Source organism: Microcaecilia unicolor, chromosome 2 (assembly GCF_901765095.1).
Source record: "Microcaecilia unicolor chromosome 2, aMicUni1.1, whole genome shotgun sequence".
Classification (NCBI taxonomy): domain Eukaryota; kingdom Metazoa; phylum Chordata; class Amphibia; order Gymnophiona; family Siphonopidae; genus Microcaecilia; species Microcaecilia unicolor.
Genome location: NC_044032.1, coordinates 350,230,526 through 350,251,923, shown reverse-complemented (window position 1 = coordinate 350,251,923; position 21,398 = coordinate 350,230,526).

Here is a 21,398-nt window from a genome sequence, read left to right as displayed (position 1 = left end):
GGGTGCAAACTGAAAAAAACACTGAACCTGTGATATGAAAAAAATTGGCTAATCTCAACATTTTGGATCTGAGACTTTAGTTACCATTTCCCACAGACAGTCACATATGTGTATCCCCTCCTCCTTTAACATATACCCCATAGACATACTTCACTCTCACCCCCCCCCCCCCCTAGTTTTGTGAACCAATTACTGGATTACACACCAGTATCCTCCTCCTCAATCACAATTATGTTAAACAACTTTGAACATTCATTTGACCAAGAAGGCATTGTGTAAATTGATTTAAATGATACATGCTGGTCAATATTAACAATGAACTTATCCATATGGTGCAGTATAAGGTCTCTTGTGCTCTATCACAGCGGAGATAATAACGGAGACCATAGACCCTGAGGCAGGTCAACGAAACGCTGGCCATCATTGGTTATGGTCAGAATCCAAGGTGGTAGAAAGACCCCAAGACTCGTATCAGAAGTAGCGAGCGGTGAAAAAAAGAAGCAAACAAGCGACAACATAAGCTAAGTACAAGTTTAGCAACTTAAGTAATCTAAAAGATTTGCTAGGATCGCTCATTTATTACAACTCTAAAAAGAGGTTTTTGCCGATGATGAAGCAGTCCAGCCCCCGAGGCTAAAGTAGAGCTGGGGGCTTCTCGAGGCTTTTCCTCATACAAAAAAACAAGCAAGGCTGAAACCAAGACCGGTTCAGTTTATCATACTTGTATTATAGATTTTCCCATTCTTCTAGATGTTAATGATTTATTCTAAGGGAGATCACCTCTTACTGTGTTTATGGAGTAAGGGGAGGTCATCCCCGATTCTATCCGGTGGTCATCTGGTCATTTTGGGCACCTTTTTGTGCCTTGGTCATAAGAAAAACATGACCAGGTAAAGTCGCCCAAATGCTCGTCAGGGATGCCCTTTTTTTTCCATTATGGGTCAAGGATGTCCATGTGTTAGGCACGCCCAAGTCCAACCTCCAATATGCCCCCTTGAACTTTGGCCGTCCCTGCGACGAAAAGCAGTTGGGGATGGCCAAAATCAGCTTTTGATTATACCGATTTGGATGACCCTGTGAGGACGCCCATCTTCCATTTTATGCCAAAAGATGAGCGTCCTTCTCTTTCGAAAATGAGCCCAATAGTCTCTGGAAATGGGTCCATTCTAGAACCGTTACCCATATTTGTTGATTTATTTCTCAGATGTTTTGTTCCTTTGATTCCATCCTATATTAGAAACACAACACAAATGATCTATATATTACAAGATTACAATGGCCCATTGGTTACCTTAGACATTGAATCCTTGTATACCAATATCCCTCAATTGGAATCTTTGGCCATTATAGAACAAACTCTTCGAGGAAGGAAATACTCATAGACGCATTCCTAATCACTTGATCTTGATCTGTGACACTATTGCTCTGACCAAAAATTACTTTTGTTTTCAGGATACCTTCTATCAGCAAAAGTCAAAGGTACAGCCATGGGTTCATCATTGGCTCCTGATCTAGAAAATTTATATGTGGCTAATTTTGAACATACTTACCTTGACAATAACCCTTTTTTCTAACCACATCAAAATCTATAAAAGATATATTGACGATATATTCATTCTTTGGCTAGGAGACATAAAGACTCTTTATGTGTTCCACGAATGAACACAGAAGATCCTAATTTAAAATTTCAGATGCAGTATTATCCACTAGAGATTCATTTCGTTGATTTAACCATCACCAAAAATGATTATCGTTTCAACACATCCATTTACAAGAAACTTACAGATAGAAACACTTTTCTACATTATACTAGTTACCACAATTCCAGTTTGAAGAACTTACCATTTAGTCAGTTTTTACATCCGTGTCATTTCTGCTCAGACTTTGATGACTTTAATATACAGGCAGACATCATGTCCCAGAGGTTTCTCAATCAAGAAAACATACACAGGCTGGATACAGAAGGGCTCTAGCAGAAGATAGACAGTCTCTTCTATATTCAAACCATCCTAGATCTGAACCTGATATTGTTTGCACCTTGAAATTTTCTTTCTTGTCCAAACAATTACAACAAACCATTAGACAGCATTGGCATATCCTGGAAGGCTTAGACTGTTTCAAAGATAAGAGACTCATTTTCGCCTATTCCAGGGAAAAGAATTTAAAAGAACGCTTACTCCCTTCTACTCTACCAGAAATACAGACTAGACCAAGAGAGCCTTTTTTTGGACTTTGCAAATGTGGTCACTGTAGCATCTGCAGACATGTTTTCAAGACAACTGTTTTTGTACATCCCATTACCAAGAGATAATACGAACAACACAACACCTATGATTGTAATTCCTCCGGTGTATTTATCTCATTCAGTGTCCTTGCTTACTCATATACGCTGAAAAAACTAGCAGAGCAATTAAAACAAAGATAATTGAACATCAAAGTTGTAATTAGATTGTAAGCGCTGTCGAGCAGGGATTGTGTCTTCATGTTCAAGTGTACAGCGCTGCGTACGTCTAGTAGCGCTTTAGAAATGATAAGTAGTAGTATAAGCAGAAAGGCCGAAAATGCACCACTGGTTAACCACTAGAATTCATAAATCATAAAACTTTTAGTATTTAAACTCTGCTAACCAAACTGGAGATGGGGGACTTTGACAATCTTTTGGTGAGGGAGGAACAAAAGCTTATCTTTCACCTCAACACTTTGATTCCCTCTGGTTTAAATAGTGAAATTGATTATTGTCCTTTTCTGTGAATGTTTTGTCATTTTTTTACATAACTACACTATTTAAAATTGTTTTATATCATACATTCCATATATTACAGTCATTACACTCATGCATTATGTAAATTTCTATTATTAACCAGACATACCCATTTCAATTATATGTTGCATAGTATATACTTTTTCAATATATACTTCACTATTTTATCCTACATTTGTTTTCAAATAGTCAATATGTTTAGTTTTTTATTCCACACTTTCACTTTATTTATTCCAAGTAGTAGTAGGGCATCAGTAAGATACAGTTTATATGCTTTAACATATGCATATTTATTTCTTTGGATACTTTTAGCCCCTATCTTTAGTTTCATGTGATTTGTTTTTGTTTACATTTAATTGTTCCCCAGAGCCACATTCCATATGTTGCACTACCATCATCACTTTTTAAATTTGTATTTATTTTATATTTTTACTTTACCCTTTATAAGATAGGTCGTAAGGCATCAGAAAGATACAATTTATATGCTTTTTAACATATGCACATTTATGTCTTCAGATACTTTTTTTCCCCGTCTGTTTCACTAGATTTATTGCTGTTTCAATATCACTGTTCTCCAGAGCCATTCCACTGCACATCACGCTTGTTGTGCTGTCAGCACTTCTAATCTTTGTGCATGCTCCACTTCCCGCTCCTTGTTTTTTGGCACCAATATGTGTATTTAAACTGTAATGGCATCAGTACTGTTTTTTCATTTGTAGCTGCAACTTTACCCAGAACCAACAGAATTTTTACTAAAAGGTCTTTTTGTAACTATATCCATGCGTCTGTCTCACAATCGCTTCATTCAGCACTGCATTGCTTCGAGCCGTTTCTGAACATTATAGTACCTTTGTTGTTACACAGAGCATAGCCGCCAAGAGGTAGGGGCAGGAGGGGCAAAATTCCCCAGGCCCGGGCCTCCAAGAGGGGGGCCCGGCGCTGGGGTCTCTCTCGTGCTCCTCACGGGACCTGAGTGATCACGTCCTGACGTGAGCATGAGAGCAAGACCTTGGCGCTGGGCCCCCCTTGGAGACTGGGGAAGACCCAGAGGAGCACCTCCAGCACTGCTGTTCTGCCCAGCTGAGCAGCTGCTTTGTGCGACTAAGAGAAAAAGCAGCTGCAGGGGCAGGCAATCGGTGGAAGAGCAGCACTGGAGCAGTGGCGTAGCTACAGGGGGCCTAGGCCCCCGTAGTCCTGTCTCAGGCCCCCCCCAGTAACGGTGGCCAGCCAGCAGATAAAGACCTGCATGGTCCATCCAGTCTGCTCAAGATAAACTCATTACATATTGAGCTTGCTTCCAAAAGTCTTCTCCTCACGGGCCTCCCAGCCATCTCTCACTAGCCACCATATGATCTCCATAAGTTTTCCTTTTACCTCCCCCAAGGCTATATACACCTGAGAGAGTAACAGTGTGTGGTCCACTCTTGAACAATGTCCAATGGCAATACCTTCCTATGCAAATTCACTGTAGCATCCCGTCCCTGCAATCGGTCCCATATCTGAAAATATTGGTAAAAGGATATCTTACTGTCTCTCAGCTCCTGCTGTTGCCCAAAGGATAGCATAGTACCCTGTTCAAACAGGTCCTTACAGTAGTTTATCCCGAGGTCATGCATCTTCTTTAACAGACCACAAAAATAAGTAGACCTAGGGCTGTACTCTGCCAGCTGAGTGGGTGAAGGGACCCCTGCACCCCCAACTCTTTACTGCACTTCCACTCAAGTTTCTAAAGGGTCAACAAATGGATGATATGGCCATTCCACTTGGATTGCGTGAGGGCTGTGAGGCTCCTCCCCCCTTTAGGGATTCAAAAAGAGAATGTGGCCCAAGTATCTCTCAATCCTCAGCCAGGGTGACTTCTCTGATCGATAATGAAAATCCTTTGAAGCCTTAACTACCACTGTTTTATAATAATGCCTCATATATGGAGGCCTCCCCCCACCTTACGCCAACAAATTTTGGCCTTCTTTCCCTCCCATAAAGATATTCATCATTTGTTCCCAGTGAACAAACGATTTATTAGGGACAGCAATGGGCAGTTGTTCAAATAAAAACAGAAATTTAGAGAGGACCATCCCTTTAAGTGTCACAACCCTACCTCGTCAGGACAAAGTGAGGTTAGCCCAACCTTCTAAATCTTTTTTAACCTCTCTTTTTTTTTGTTACATTTGTACTCCGTGCTTTCCCACTCAAGGCAGGCAATGCGGCAGGCAATGGAGGGTTAAGTGACTTGCCCAGAGTCACAAGGAGCTAGCTGCCTGTGCCGGGAATCAAACTCAGTTCCTCAGGACCAAAGTCCACCACCCTAACCACTAGGCCACTTTCAACAGAGACTAGTTGTTCCTATATAAGTCATTTACCTTCTCTGCAATTCTAATTCCCAGATAATGAACTCCATGCGATGTTAAAGGAAACGGGGCTCCTAACTGATCTATTGAGATATTAAACAGAAGGGTCTTTGTCTTTTCAGCATTAATCTTGAACCCTGAACACCATGAGAACTTGCTTTCCTTATCTAGTAGGGATGGTAAAGAATCTCTAGGGTTCTCCACAAAAATCAGTGTGGCATCAGTGTACAACATGATTTTATGCTCATCTCCTCATCCGAACACAAAGAGGTAAGGCTGTCCTGTGTCCCTCCTGCTATCTTCCCACTAAAGGACAAATTCCTCAGAGTTGATCTAATTAACCAAGATGCTACTACTGGGTATAACCCTTTAGTGTCCCATGTTCCCGTAATAAGCCATATGGGAACATGGGACACTAAAGGGTTAACATAGAAGGCTTGAACTCGCTTACCAAAGTTGCCACCCAAGCCAACTTTCTCCAGGACCTTAAAAAGAAAAGGCCATGCAAACTGGTTGAAAACCTTTTCAGCATTCATATTCCTGTGGCCCTAATTTTAGAACTTGGATGGTATTCTATGATATCAATGATGGCCCTACAAAATTGTCTCCTAATAATCACCCTTTTACAAACCTTGTGTGGTTGGCCTGTATCAGTTTAGGGAGTAAGGTCTCCAGCCTATTGGCTAATACTTTAGTGAATATTTTCATATCTGCATTCAGTAAAGCAATGGGTCTAGCTGGAGCATAAAGCTGGGTTCTTCCCATTGATTCGGAGAGTCTACCCTTGCAATATGCCATTCAATATTTTCCTGAGTACTGGAGCTGCATGTTCCTGCAGTATCTTTTAAATTTCCATTGGGAAACCATCGGCTCCAGGAGCCTTCCCAGATGCCATGTTATGCATGACATCCAGTACCTCAGACTCCTGTATCTCACTGTGGACACAGACCTGATCAGAACTGGATAACGGGAGCTGCAGTCTCCAGATAATTAGTAATTTCTTTCTCTGTGGACATCCCGTCTACAGAATATAGTTTTTTTTTATAAAGCACGCAGAATTCTGCCACTATGTCCGAGCTGAATACAATTTTCATCCCGTGAGGTCCATCTCAGCCACTAATTCATCTATCACTATGTTTATTCTTTAATCACCAAGCCAACAATTTTCCGGCTTGATTGCCATACTCCATATAGTGGGCTTTGGAGCACTGATGCAGATATTCTATCTTCCATGTGTCTAATAAATCTAATTCCTGTTTCTTTAAGGAGGCAGCATTGCTGTTGGTGCTTGTCAAGTCAAAATATCTCCCATTAATTTCTCATTCCTCTTCTCTTGAGCCCCCTTCTATAGTAAACGACCCCGTAAGTAGGCTTTACATGAGTCCCAATTCCCCCCCGCCGATGTATCCTCTGCATCATTTAGGGTATAAAAATCAACTCAAGCAATATACAGCCATTGTTGAATCTCTACTCTTCGTAATATACTAGCTTTTGCCCTCCATTCTCTCCCCCTACATCTGTAATTACATGACATACCCCTGATACCATAGCATGGTCTGAAATAATAATAGGGTAAATCCGACGGTCTTCCCATTCATTAAGTTGTGTACATAAGCCAAGTAAGTAATCTATTCTAGAATAGGACTGAAATCTTGCTGAGTAGCAGGTATAATCCCCAACTTCTGGGTTACTATTCCTCCCTAAATCTGATAGTCCCCATTTAAGCATGTTTATTTATTTGTTACATTTGTATCCCACATTTTCCCACCTATTTGCAGGCTCAATGTGGCTTACATAGTACCATGACGGCATTCGCCAAGTCCGGTATAAAAACAGTTACATAGTGATATTATGGTAGAATAAGGTTCATGTGGAACAGACATATTAGGGAACCGTATAGAGGAAGAGTTACGTTATGTCCATTACGTTCTTTGGTTTCATAATGTTGCTGGGTTCAGGCATTTAAGTAGGGTCAGTGGGGTATGCCTTTTTGAACAGGTAAGTTTTTAGTGATTTCCGGAAGTTTAGATGGTTATACGTTGTTTTCACGGCTTTTGGTAGTGCATTCCATAGTTGTGTGCCTATGTAGGAAAAGCTGGATGAGTAAATTGTACAGCGCTGCGTAACCCTTGTAGCGCTATAGAAATGCTAAGTAGTAGTAGTAAGTTGATTTGTATTTGAGTCCTGTGCAGCTTGGGTTGTGGAGGTTTAGATATGTTCGTGTTGATCTGGTTGTATATCTGATTGGTAGGTCGATGAGGTCTATCATGTATCCCGGGACCTCGCCGTTGATAATCTTATGAATCAAGGTGCAGATTTTGAAAGCAATATGTTCTTTGATTGGGAGCCAGTGCAATTTTACACAGACGGGCTTGGCGCTTTCAAATCGCGTTCTTCCAAATATAAGCCTGGCTGCCGTGTTTTGAGTGGTCTGAAGTTTCTGAGTTCTTTGCATCCCGCATAAATTGCATTGCAGTAATCCAGATGGCTTAGTACCATTGATTGTATCAGGTTCTGGAATATATCCCTCGGGAAGAACAGTTTCACGCGGTTGAGTTTCCACATGGAGTGGAACAATTTCTTAGTTGTGGATTTCACGTGGCTCTCAAGTGTTAGGTTGCAGTCGATTGTAACGCTGAGGAGTTTCAGGCTGTGTGAGATGGGGAGGGTGTGGTCTGGGGTGTTTATATTTGTGGAGTTGTTCACGTTGTATTGGGATGAGAGAATGAGGCAATGTGTTTTTTCTGTATTGAGTTTTAGTTGAAATGCATTTGCCCATGAGTCCATGATGTTTAATCCGAGCTTAATTTTGTTGGTGATTTCTGTCGGATCATGTTTGTAAGGAATGTATATTGTGACATAGTAGATGACAGCAGAAAAAGACCTGCACGGTCCATCCAGTCTGCCCAACAAGATAAACTCATATGTGCTACTTTTTGTGTATACCTGACCTTGATTTGTATCTGCCATTTTCACGGCACAGACCGTAGAAGTCTGCCCAGCACTAGCCCCGCCTCCCAACCACCAGCCCCGCTTCCCACCACCAGCTCTGCCACCCAATCTCCACTAAGCTTCTGAGGATCCATTCCTTCTGAACAGGATTCCTTTATGTTTATCCCAAGCAATTTTTGACTTCCGTTACTGTTTTCATCTCCACCACCTCCCGCAGGAGTGCATTCCAAGTATCCACTACTCTCTCCGTAAAAAAATACTTCCTGACATTTTTCTTGAGTCTGCTCCCCTTCAATCTCATTTCATGTCCTCTAGTTCTACCGCCTTCCCATCTATGGAAAAGGTTTGTTTGCGGATTAATACCTTTCAAATATTTGAACGTCTGTATTATATCACCCCTGTTTCTCCTTTCCTCCAGGGTATACGTGTTCAGGTCAGCAAGTATTTTCTCATACGTCTTGTAACGCAAATCCCATACCATTCTCATAGCTTTTCTTTGCACCGTTTCAATTTTTTTTACATCCTTAGCAAGATACGGTCTCCAAAACTGAACACAATACTCCAGGTGGGGCCTCACCAATGACTTATACAGGGGCATCAACACTTCCTTTCTTCTGCTGGTCACATCTCTCTCTATACAGCCTAGCAACCTTCTAGCTATGGCCACTACCTTGTCACACTGTTTCGTCGCCTTCAGATCCTCAGATACTATCACCCCAAGATCCCTCTCCCCGTCCGTACAAATCAGACTCTCACAGCCTAACACATACGTCTACCATGGATTTCTACTCCCTAAGTGCATCACTTTGCATTTCTTCACATTGAATTTTAATTGCCAAACCTTAGACCATTCTTCTAGCTTCCGCAGATCCTTTTTCATGTTTTCCACTCCCTTCTGGGTGTCCATTCTGTTACAAATCTTAGTATCATCCGCAAAAAGGCAAACTTTACCTTCTAACCCTTCAGCAATGTCACTAGAAGTCCATGCAGTAGGATAAACCTAGCCCTGGATCGGTTTATCTTGAAAATCTGAAGTCAAACAGAACCAATCTTGAAACAGAATAAGGAACCCCAAATTCAAAATAGAAATGTACTTTTATTTTTCCAAATTTATATCCTGCTTTAACCCTAGAACGCATATTGGGGGGTCTTTTAGGCCCCCATGCTTACATTTTTGCTATTATCTGCAAAATTACTTTAGTTAGAATTTTGAAACTCAAGGTATTACTCAAGTATGTCATTGTTGATAATATCCAGTTGTTCATATAATTTTTTTTCATAGGCATTATGGTGTAACAATGCTTGTTTGGTGAAAACTACATCTGTACGAATTCTGTTTTTATCATGTTCTCAGAAGTGTTTGTGTCTCAAGTTACTTTATTTGTACTCAGTAATGCTGGTGGAGGGGCCAGGGTGTGGATAATAACATGTGAGGATGTCATGTGATTTTTGGAGGGAGTGATAAGGCCATGACATCACCTCAGGTCCTCTGAACACTGAGGACAGTATACACTGTGAGCTAATTGCTGAAGGACCTGTGATAAGATAAGCTGTTGAGAGGAAATCTGTTTCATTTTCTAACATCTAGTCAGCAATGGCACAGTCTTCCTCCAAGTGTCTGACTGACCAAGAGATTGAAGCGATTGAAGGCCCCCATGACGTTAATATGTATATTTTTAACGTCATGCGTTCTAGGATTAAACCAAAGTGGGTTACAATCAAACACACATAATTTAAATTACATAGACAAATACACACCATACCAATCACCCCTCCAGCAATTGTCAAAACCAATTTGACTTCATCTCTTAGAATAATTATATGAATTCAGCCTGAGATTACCTTCCAAGAAAGCTTTCATAAAACAGTGAGTTTTCAAATATCTCTTAAAACTGCTATGCACACAAAGTCTCGAATGTCCTGGAAGCTTATTCCACATCATCTGCATAGATGAAAGGGTTAAGACCTTGATCGGATAAGGACTTGGGTAGTGGGATCATTATTAGGTTGAAGAGAATCGGTGATAGTGGTGATCCTTGAGGTACGCCGCAGTCTGCTTTCCACGGTGATATGTTTGAATTTGATTTCACTTGATATGTTCTGGTGGTTAGGAAACCCTTGATCCAACTAAGTATATTTCCTCCGATCCCGAAGTAGTCTAGGAGTCTTAGTAGTATGTTATGGTTTACCATGTCAAATGCACTGGACATGCCAAATTGGAGAAGTATGCTTTTACCTGTTGCTATTTCTTGCTTGAATTTCACTAAGAGAGTAATTAGTACTGTTTCAGTGCTATGGAGGGGGCAAAATCCTGATTGTGATAAATGTAGTATTGAGAATTTGTTTAGATAATCAGTAAGTTGCTTGGTTACCATGCTTTCCATCAATTTGGTTACCAGTGGGATGGATGCTACTGGGCAGTAGCTGGTGATTTTGTTTGCATTTTTCTTGGTGTCTTTTGGTATTGGGGTGAGTAGGATGTTGCCGTTTTCCTTAGGGAAGAGACCATGTTGAAGCATGTAGTTTAGGTGAGTCAGTTATGAAGCAGTCAGGGGTGGATTTTATTAGGTATTTTCCTTCACATGTCACAGATCCCCTTAATACACTAGATCTATCATGAGTACTCAGACAGCATTTTAGATCCCCTCCTACAATTTGAGTCCCTACCAATTTATTAATGTCCATGAATATTGAATCAAAGAAATTAACTCTCTCTCATCAGAGAATGTATATTTAAAATAGTCATCTCAAAGTTATCAATCCACCCAATCACCCATACCCATCATCATCATCCCTTTCTGAATCATACAATACAAAAGAAAGTGATTCTTTAATTAGTATTACTAGCACCCTGCTCTTTAGATTCAGCTAAGGAACAGTACATCATATCCCAATCCCTCTGCTTCAGTTTTCAGTTTCAACAGTTAATTTGGCTTCTTGCAAGAGAGCTATGCCTATATACACATCTCTTAAGTGTTTCAATATCCTCTACACTTTATAGGACTATTTATACCCCTCATATTCCAGACTGGGAGTCCAGTGCTACTTTTCAGCAGCATCAAACTCTTTTCTCCGAGGACAAGCAGGCTGCTTGTTCTCACTGATGGGTGACGTCCACGGCAGCCCCTCCAATCGGAACACTTTCTAGCAAAGTCCTTTGCTAGTCCTTGCGCGCCGATGCGCACCGCGCATGCGCGGCCGTCTTCCCGCCCGAACCGGCTCGTGCCGGCAAGTCTTCTTTTGCCCACGCTCGGTACGGTCGTGTTTCACCGTTCGCGCCCCAAAGTTGACCTCGCGCGTCGTTCTTCGACTTGTTCTAAAAAAAAAAAAAAAAAAAAGAAGAAGAAAAAAGGTGTCGGGAGGAGGCCTTTTGGTTTTCTCCCTTCCCGTACTTCGAGTTTTTTGCCCCGGTAAGTTTTCTTTCATCGTCGGGGTAGGCCCTATTTAGGCCTCGGTCGAAGTTTTTCTTCCCCCTATTTTTGTGGTGCCATTTTCGCCATTTCGAGTTTTGATCTCGCCAGCGCGATTTTTCCGCTCATGACATCGAAGTCTTCCAGCGGCTTCAAGAAGTGCACCCAGTGCGCCCGGGTAATCTCGCTCACTGACAGGCACGCGTCGTGTCTTCAGTGTCTGGGGGCTGGGCACCACCCTCAGGCCTGTAGTCTGTGTTCCCTCTTACAAAAGCGGACTCAGGTAGCGAGGTTAGCCCAGTGGAACATTTTGTTCTCGGGCTCTTCGTCGGCATTGGGAGTATCGACTGCCTCAACGTCGTCAGCGCCCGGACCTTCATCCTCGCCCCTGATTGCATCGAGTGCATCGAGGCATCGGCCCTCTGCATCGGGGCGACATCGGAGGGCTGCGTCGGTGTCGGTGGTATCGAGACCTCCTCGGTTGCTGATGTCGTCGGACGGTGGTGCTTCGTCTGGAGTGCAGGTGAGGGCTGTCCATTCCCCTGCTGGTGGCGGTGAGCCTTCGGGTGGGTCTCCCCCTACCCTGAGGGCTCCTGCGGTACAGCGCCCCCGAGACCGACCCTCTTCGGCCTCGGCCCCGAGGAAGAGACGGCTGGATTCTACGTCCTCCTCGTCGGTGCCGGGAAGCTCCGGTGAAGTGCTTCGTTCCAAAAAATCGAAGAAGCATCGTCACCGGTCCCCTTCCCGTGTTGGCACCGAGAGCTCTAGGTCAACGAGGGAGTCGGCACCCAGTAAGCATCGGCACCGAGAGGACCGCTCGCCCTCTGTTCAAGAGGTGTCGATGCGCTCCCCTTTGGACAGCCCGGAACAGCCTCCACGCCCGGAACAGGTTCTGACATCGACTCCTGCATCGGCTTTCATGTCTTTTTCCACAGCCGCTCTGCACGAGAGCCTCCGAGCCGTTCTCCCAGAGATCCTGGGAGAGCTGTTGCGCCCTTCCCCTCCGGTACCGGGGGTGCTTGCGCCACCGGTACCGTCGAGCCAGGCGCCGGCTGGCCCATTGTCCGGGGTGAGGTCTCCGACATCGGTGCCGCTTGCGGTACCGACTGCGGTAGCCTCCCAGGAAGGCTCCCCGACTATGTTGGCGGAGGGAGCTTCGCCGGTGCGAGGGAGTCTACCTCTCGACGCTCCCACAGGTCCGTGAACTTGTGTCTGACACCGATGGTGAGGCCTCGTGGGAAGAGGAAGAAGACATCAGATATTTCTCTGACGAGGAGTCTGAGGGTCTTCCTTCCGATCCCACTCCCTCTCCTGAAAGACAGCTTTCTCCTCCTGAGAGCCTGTCTTTCGCTTCCTTTGTCCGGGAGATGTCTACGGCCATCCCCTTGCCGGTGGTTGTGGAGGACGAGCCCAGGGCTGAAATGTTTGAGCTCCTGGACTATCCTTCTCCACCTAAGGAAGCATCCACAGTACCCATGCATCATGTCCTCAAAAAGACATTGCTGGCGAACTGGACCAAGCCATTAACTAATCCCCACATTCCCAAGAAGATCGAGTCCCAGTACCGGATCCATGGGGACCCAGAGCTGATGCGCACTCAGTTGCCTCACGACTCTGGAGTTGTGGATTTGGCCCTAAAGAGGCCAAGAGTTCTAGAGAACATGCTTCGGCGCCCTCGGGCAAGGACTCTAGAACCTTGGACTCCTTTGGGAGGAAGGCCTACCATTCTTCTATGCTCGTGGCCAAGATTCAGTCCTACCAGCTCTACACGAGCATACACATGCGGAACAATGTGCGGCAGTTGGCGGGCTTGGTGGACACGCTCCCCCCTGAGCAAGCCAAGCCATTTCAGGAGGTGGTCAGGCAGCTGAAGGCTTGCAGAAAATTCCTGGCCAGAGGGGTGTATGACACCTTTGATGTTGCGTCCAGGGCCGCTGCTCAAGGTGTGGTGATGCGCAGACTCATGGCTGCGTGCCTCCGACCTGGAGAATAGAATCCAGCAGCGGATTGCGGACTCGCCTTGCCGTGCGGATAATATTTTTGGAGAAAAAGTCGAGCAGGTGGTAGAGCAGCTCCACCAACGGGACACCGCATTCGACAAGTTCTCCCGCCGGCAGCCTTCAGCCTCTACCTCTACAGGTAGAAGATTTTTCGGGGGAAGGAAGACTGTTCCCTACTCTTCTGGCAAGTGTAGGTACAATCCTCCTTCTCGACAGCCTGCGGCCCAGGCTAAGCCCCAGCGCTCTCGCTCTCGTCAGCAGCGTGCGCCTCAGCAAGGCCCCTCGGCTCCCCAGCAAAAGCAAGGGACGAGCTTTTGACTGGCTCCAGCAGAGCATAGCCGCCATCCAAGTGTCAGTGCCGGGCGACCTGCCAGTCGGAGGGAGGTTGAAAGCTTTTCACCAAAGGTGGCCTCTCATAACCTCCGATCAGTGGGTTGTCCAAATAGTCCGGCAAGGATACACCCTCAATTTGGCCTCAAAACCTCCAAATTGTCCACCGGGAGCTCAGTCTTACAGCTTCCAGCACAAGCAGGTACTTGCAGAGGAACTCTCCGCCCTTCTCAGCGCCAATGCGGTCGAGCCCGTGCCATCCGGGCAAGAAGGGCTGGGATTCTATTCCAGGTACTTCCTTGTGGAAAAGAAAACAGGGGGGATGCGTCCCATCCTAGACCTAAGGGCCCTGAACAAATATCTGGTCAAGGAAAAGTTCAGGATGCTTTCCCTGGGCACCCTTCTCCCCATGATTCAGGAAAACGATTGGCTATGCTCTCTGGACTTGAAGGACGCCTACACGCACATCCCGATACTGCCAGCTCACAGACAGTATCTGCGATTTTAGCTGGGCACACGTCACTTCCAGTACTGTGTGCTACCCTTTGGGCTCGCCTCTGCACCCAGAGTGTTCACGAAGTGCTTGGCTGTAGTAGCAGCGGCACTTCGCAGACTGGGGGTACATGTGTTCCCATATCTCGACGATTGGCTGGTGAAGAACACATCCGAGGCAGGAGCCCTGCAGTCCATGCAGATGACTATTCGCCTCCTGGAGCTACTGGGGTTTGTGATAAACTATCCAAAGTCCCATCTTCTCCCAGTGCAGAAACTCGAATTCATAGGAGCTCTGCTGGATTCTTGGACGGCTCGCGCCTATCTCCCAGAGACGAGAGCCAACAACTTGTTGTCCTTCGTCTCGCGGGTGCGAGTGTCCCAGCAGATCACAGCTCGGCAGATGTTGAGATTGCTGGGCCACATGGCCTCCACAGTTCATGTGACTCCCATGGCCCGCCTTCACATGAGATCTGCTCAATGGACCCTAGCTTCCCAGTGGTTTCAGGCTGCTGGGGATCTAGAAGACGTGATCCACCTGTCCACGAGTTTTCTCAAATCCCTGTATTGGTGGACGATTTGATCCAATTTGACTCTGGGACGTCCTTTCCAAATTCCTCAGCCACAAAAAGTGCTGACCACGGATGTGTCTCTCCTGGAATGGGGAGCTCATGTCGATGGGCTTCACACCCAAGGAAGCTGGTCCCTCCAGGAACGCGATCTGCAGATCAATCTTCTGGAGTTACGAGCGATCTGGAACGCTCTGAGGCTTTCAGAGATCGGCTATCCCACCAAATTATCCAAATTCAGACAGACAACCAGGTTGCCATGTATTACGTCAACAAGCAGGGGGGCACCGTATCTCGCCCCCTGTGTCAGGAAGCCGTCAGCATGTGGCTCTGGGCTCGCTGTCACGGCATGGTGCTCCAAGCCACATATCTGGCAGGCGTAAACAACAGTCTGGCCGACAGATTGAGCAGGATTATACAACCTCACGAGTGGTCGCTCAATTCCCGTGTAGTGCGGCAGATCTTCCAGGTGTGGGGCACCCCCTTGGTAGATCTCTTCGCATCTCGAGCCAACCACAAGGTCCCTCAGTTCTGTTCCAGGCTTCAGGCCCACGGCAGACTGGCATCGGATGCCTTCCTCCTGGACTGGGGGGAAGGTCTGCTGTATGCTTATCCTCCCATACCTCTGGTGGGGAAGACTTTGTTGAAACTCAAGCAAGACCGAGGCACCATGATTCTGATTGCTCCGTTTTGGCCACGTCAGATCTGGTTCCCTCTTCTTCTGGAGTTGTCCTCCGAAGAACCGTGGAGATTGGAGTGTTTTCCGACCCTCATCACACAGGACGAAGGGGCGCTTCTGCATCCCAACCTCCGGTCCCTGGCTCTCACGGCCTGGATGTTGAGAGCGTAGACTTTGCCTCTTTGGGTCTGTCAGAGGGTGTCTCCCGCATCTTGCTTGCTTCCAGGAAAGATTCCAATAAGAGGAGTTACTTCTTTCTGTGGAGGAGGTTTGCCGTCTGGTGTGACAGCAAGGCCCTAGATCCTCGCTCTTGTCCTACACAGACCCTGCTTGAATACCTTCTGCACCTGTCGGAGTCTGGTCTCAAGACCAACTCTGTAAGGGTTCACCTTAGTGCAATCAGTGCATACCATTACCGTGTGGAAGGTAAGCCGATCTCAAGACAGCCTTTAGTTGTTCGCTTCATGAGAGGTTTGCTTTTGTCAAAGCCCCCTGTCAAGCCTCCTACAGTGTCATGGGATCTCAATGTCGTTCTCACCCAGCTGATGAAACCTCCTTTTGATCCACTGAATTCCTGCCATCTGAAGTACTTGACCTGGAAGGTCATTTTCTTGGTGGCAGTTACTTCAGCTTGTAGAGTCAGTGAGCTTCAGGCCCTGGTAGCCCAGGCCCCTTACACAAAATTTCATCGTAACAGAGTAGTCCTCCGCACTCACCCTAAGTTCTTGCCAAAGGTTGTGTCGGAGTTCCATCTGAACCAGTCAATTGTCTTGCCAACATTCTTTCCCCGTCCTCATTCCTGCCCTGCTGAACGTCAGCTGCACACATTGGACTGCAAGAGAGCATTGGCCTTCTATCTGGAGCGGACACAGCCCAACAGACAGTCCGCCCAATTGTTTGTTTCTTTTGATCCAAACAGGAGGGGAGTGGCTGTGGGAAAACGCACCATATCCAATTGGCTAGCAAATTGCATTTCCTTCACTTACGCCCAGGCTGGGCTGGCTCTTGAGGGTCATGTCACAGCTCATAATGTTAGAGCCATGGCAGCGTCGGTAGCCCACTTGAAGTCAGCCACTATTGAAGAGATTTGCAAAGCTGCGACGTGGTCATCTGTCCACACATTCACATCTCATTACTGCCTGCAGCAGGATACCCGACGCGACAGTCGGTTCGGGCAGTCAGTGCTTCAGAATCTGTTCGGGGTTTAGAATCCAACTCCACCCCCTTAGGCCCATGTTTGTTCTGTTCCAGGCTGCACTCTCAGTTAGTTGGTAAATTTTTTAGGTCAATCTCAGTTATGTCCTCGCCGTTGCGAGGCCCAATTGACCATGGTTGTTGTTTTGAGTGAGCCTGGGGGCTAGGGATACCCCATCAGTGAGAACAAGCAGCCTGCTTGTCCTCGGAGAAAGCGAATGCTACATACCTGTAGAAGGTATTCTCCGAGGACAGCAGGCTGATTGTTCTCACAAACCCGTCCGCCTCCCCTTTGGAGTTGTGTCTTCCCTTCTCTTTGTTTTGCTACATATGAGACTGGCCGGCACGAGCCGGTTCGGGCGGGAAGACGGCCGCGCATGCGCGGTGCGCATCGGCGCGCGAGGACTAGCAAAGGACTTTGCTAGAAAGTGTTCCGATTGGAGGGGCTGCCGTGGACATCACCCATCAGTGAGAACAATCAGCCTGCTGTCCTCGGAGAATACCTTCTACAGGTATGTAGCATTCACTTAAGCTGCATCTCCAAGAGAGAAAGCAAAAAGCATCTTCTAGCCTCAACAATCTTTAGGGTAGGTAAGCATATAAAAATACATACTTAAACTGTGATCTTTTTAGTTAAAGTGATATTGGCACAATTCTATTTATGCTGATAATCTTTTCTAAATGTTTTGTTTACATGCAATAAGTATATCTTTTTGACACTGATAAATATCAAACATAATTGAACTAAATGAACATTAACTCCAGATAAAAATTTGAATTCCTTGTTCTCAGACCAGGACATGGCATTAAAATATTGAAATGTAATCTGTCATAATCCCCCACATTTTTGTTCTCATGTCTTTTAAACACTTTTGGTATATACATTGTATTTGCATGAATATACATTTAGTATAATCCAACCTACCTGAATAACTTTCTGGTCATTTGTTTGGTACCAAGGATGAATATCATAAGTTCGATATAATATTTTGTAAAAAAAAAAAAGCTATCTATTCATTGGTCAGTTTTTAAACTGCTCTTTTGTTTAGAAGTCTTAGGATGCAATCTGTGTTGAGACTGCCGATTTTTAGTGTCAGCAGTTCTTTCTTTACATACCCAAGTCCAAGATTCCTTAACTTCTTCCTCCAGCTTATATGGTGGCTCAGATAAGTTAACCTGTAATATGGGGTTCTTCATTTTGGTCTACAAATATTTTTACTACAGCTGCAAGATGGTCTAGAATTCTTGACCCTTTATAAATTTAATTATATTTATTGTTTCAACAACTGATATCCATGTCTCACCAAAACACCCAAAGTGGGTTACAATCCCATTAAAAAAATAAAACACAATAAAATCAAGCAGCCACCATCACTCTTCCTCTTTGCCTTCAACCGATCCTACCCATCCAATCTACATTAAATCTCCCTATCCTCCCTACAAAGTTAATCCATCCCTCCATTCATACCACTAACATCAATTCCATTTATCCACAAAAGCAAAGCCTTCACTCTCTTCACAAAGATCGTGCTTTTCTTGACAGTTTAAGCGGCATTTAATTCTATAAAACATGGGCAAGTTGCATCTACCCCCGATTGGTGTGGTAAGCTGGTTCAGTCAAATCCTTCAAGCATTCTTGATATGGTACTTAGAATGTCCGTCTTTGTACTAATCAAGTTTCCTAAATCTTCCTGTGTATGTTCTTATGGAGAGCGTGGATGGGCACTACCACCATTTCTTTAGTGTACTCAGGTACTTTAATAGACCAAAAAAGGGGTGTTGTGTGTTCTCCTTTGACTTCCAGATCAATGGATATATAGAATTGGTCATAGCCTGTGCAAATTCAGAAATCATCACCAGAAATGAGTCTATTCCTTGTTTGGAAGTAGAGCGAATGAAGAGGAGGGCAGGAGGCTATTCTTCTTTCCTTCTGAATGGGGGATGGGGTAGAGAAAAAGGGTATATCATCTTCAAACGGGCTTTGCGCACACCATAAAATGAATAAGTACATAAGTATTGCCATATGGGAAAGACCAAAGGTCCATCAAGCCCAGCATCCTGTTTCCAACAGCGGCCAATCCAGGTCACAAATACCTGGCAAGATCCCAAAAAGTACAAAACATTTTACACTGCTTATCCCAGAAATAGTGGATTTTCCCCAAGTCCATTTAATAACGGTCTATGAACTTTTCCTTTAGGAAGCCGTCCAAACCTTTTTTAAAGTCCGCTAAGCTAACCACCTTTACCACATTCTCTGGCAACGAATTCCAGAGTTTGATTACACGTTGAGTGAAGAAAAATGTTCTCAGATTCATTTTAAATTTACTACATTGTAGCTTCATCACATGCCCCCTAGTCCTAGTATTTTTGGAAAGCGTAAACAGACGATTCACATCTACCTGTTCAACTCCACTCATTATTTTATAGACCTCTATCATATCTCCCCTCAGCCGCCTTTTCTCCAAGCTGAAGAGCCCTAGCCGCTTTAGCCTTTCCTCATAGGGAAATCGTCCCATCCCCTTTATCATTTTCATCGCCCTTCTCTGCACCTTTTCTAATTCCACTATATCTTTTTTGAGATGCGGCGACAAGAATGGAACACAATATTCGAGGTGCGGTCGCACCATGGAGCGATACAAAGGTATTATAACATCCTAATTTTTGTTTTCCATTCCTTTCCTAATAATACCTAACATTCTATTTGCTTTCTTAGCCACAGCAGCACACTGAGCAGAAGGTTTCAACTTATCATCGACGATGACACCTAGATCCCTTTCTTGGTCCACTAATGCGAGGTTTACTATACAGTAGACTGGTGATTCCCAAACTTTTTACTATGACGAAACCCTAAAATATGTTTTTCATAAAACCAAAAACCCCTCAATGTATGCAAGCATATTATATATGTTCATACAAAGAGTTCGAGGAATGAACTTTACTCGTAAATCATGATCTAATGGATACGAACTGAATCTGCTAGTTCTCATTTTAAAAACTTGCTCTGTGTCAAAGAACTTCCTTTTCAAGTGCTATATACCAAGTACCACATACAATAGATAACAGCAGATAAAAGTCAAAATGGCCAATCTAATCTGGCCAGTAAGGTGGTTAAGGTGTAACTAATACTATTACTCTGGATTTTTCCTGAGTTATGTAAGACTATTCACGATAGAAGAAAAGAATTTCTTGTAACCCAAGAGGCTAGGTCTATGGGTATGCAAATAGTTGCTAGATTTCCTTGTAAATGTGTTGTAACATATCAATTCCAAAAATAGGCATTTTTGAACCAATTTTCTTTCTTTAAAAAATAAAAAGCTACTATCTTCTAGAGAGGTACTGGTTTCTGTTAGATCATCTGAGGTTAGGTAATTGGAAGGGATGGCATGTTAGTTGTTTCATGCAGTATATAGAATTCTCCTCTTGGATCTTCCTTACTTTGGTTCTAAATGGACTATAATTATTAAGTAGTGTGGTGGGAGGGAAGATTTTGAAATATTTGTAGTTTAGGACTTCCCTTTTCCTGTTTTATAATACATAATTTTCCTTTCTTGTAACCCTATTGCTATTCAAATGTTGTGCTTGATGTAAACTACAATAGTCAAATAAAAAGTAAAAAAAAACAATACTATTACTTTGCAGATTTCCATTGTCCCTTTGTTTAGTTACCTTTCTCCCCACATTGGTTTCTTAGAAACAGTGTCATATCACTAGTGTTGTATGCACTTTGGCTTTTGTTAAACAAGCCAGAGATACGCAATAAAACTGGGATTTTTTTCTATATATCTTTGTCATTTTCTCAGTTTGATTGCATTTCTTCGTACCTGAGAATCTTCTCTCTCTCCATAGGTTGTATAGAAAGTTATTTGGTACCCATGTTTCTATTTACAATGCAGTTCTTGTGTTTATCTCCTTTACCACGTTTGGTGTGCTTGCATCAAACTTTATATAGATTGGAAAGGAGAATGCCTAGCTTGTACAGCAATATTATAATGTTTACATTGTTTGGATGTTGCCCTGATTTAGAAGACCTTCATGATGCTCGGTCACTCAAAAAGGATAACTTCTGGTGCAAGACTAAAAGCTGGCTCCTGGCCTCGGCAGTCAACTCAGATCTATGAGGCTGGCCAGCTACAAAGATCTGTGGAAATCTCTCTCTCCAAGGCTATTCAGCTAACTCTTGCTGGGGTTTACTAAGCAGCTATACTGTGGCTGGCTGTGCGCTAGTGCCGACACAGTCCATTCACTTTGAATAGGCTGTGTCGGCAATGCTGTGCAGAAGATGCTAGCACGGATTAGTAAACAGACCTATCGGTGCTAAACCTCACTTGGTGTCAAAAAGCTGAAGCCACTGCCGAGATGACTGGCACCAATGATGAAGCAGCAATAGACAGGGGACAGTGTACAAAATTGGATGGAGCTACATAATGAATGCTACTCTCTGCTTTTCACATGCTGGATTACTGCTTTTGTTATTCTGCTCTGCAGGTCATCCTCAAAGCCTGTACTGACAAACGGGATTCAGCAGGTTGGGATGCCGAAAGCCTGAAACTGGACTTATGGAGACTACTATGAAGTGCTCCATTTGGAAGAGCCACCCTTCAACTGCAGACTCTTTAGAGAGGTATTGGAAAGCAGTCTCTAGAATATCTTAATATCTTTGCTC